At 70.9% G+C, this 330-nt stretch overlaps 1 protein-coding gene across 2 annotated transcripts in view; it reads left to right on the forward strand.

Moving 5' to 3' along the window:
- The window catches only part of LOC115948482 (trichohyalin-like), a 12645-nt gene continuing 12315 nt past the window's right edge, over positions 1-330 (forward strand). The window contains exon 1 of one of the 2 annotated variants that reach the window (XM_031061454.1): positions 1-34. The gene's annotated coding sequence lies outside the window, so the exon portion shown is untranslated. Of the gene's footprint in view, positions 35-58; positions 206-330 lie in introns of those variants that run through there. The other variant, XM_031061453.1, reaches the window with a different exon arrangement.

Raw genomic sequence — 330 nt, forward strand, 5'->3', positions numbered from 1 at the left:
TATCCGGGGAAAGGAGACAGCCCGCGGCACCGAGGTATCCCGGGGAACGGAGACAGTCCGGGGCTCGGAGATATCCCGGGAAAGGGAGCTGGCCAGGGACAGGGAAGGGTCCTGGCGCCCGGGGACAGCAGCACTGCCCCGCACATCTGCCCTCACTCCCCTCAGCGCTTGGGAGCGCCGGGGCGGCACCACGGGCGGCTTCTCCGTGAGTTCTCCTGAAAGCTGGGGTCGCCCACGGGGGGCGCGGAGCGGGGCGAGCTCCCCAGCCCAGCCGCTGGCGCGGGAAGAGAAGACGCCTCCAGCTGGTGGGGGTTTAGGAAGGGGCGGAAG

This window comes from Geospiza fortis, unplaced genomic scaffold (assembly GCF_000277835.1).
Source record: "Geospiza fortis unplaced genomic scaffold, GeoFor_1.0 scaffold8, whole genome shotgun sequence".
Lineage (NCBI taxonomy): Eukaryota > Metazoa > Chordata > Aves > Passeriformes > Thraupidae > Geospiza > Geospiza fortis.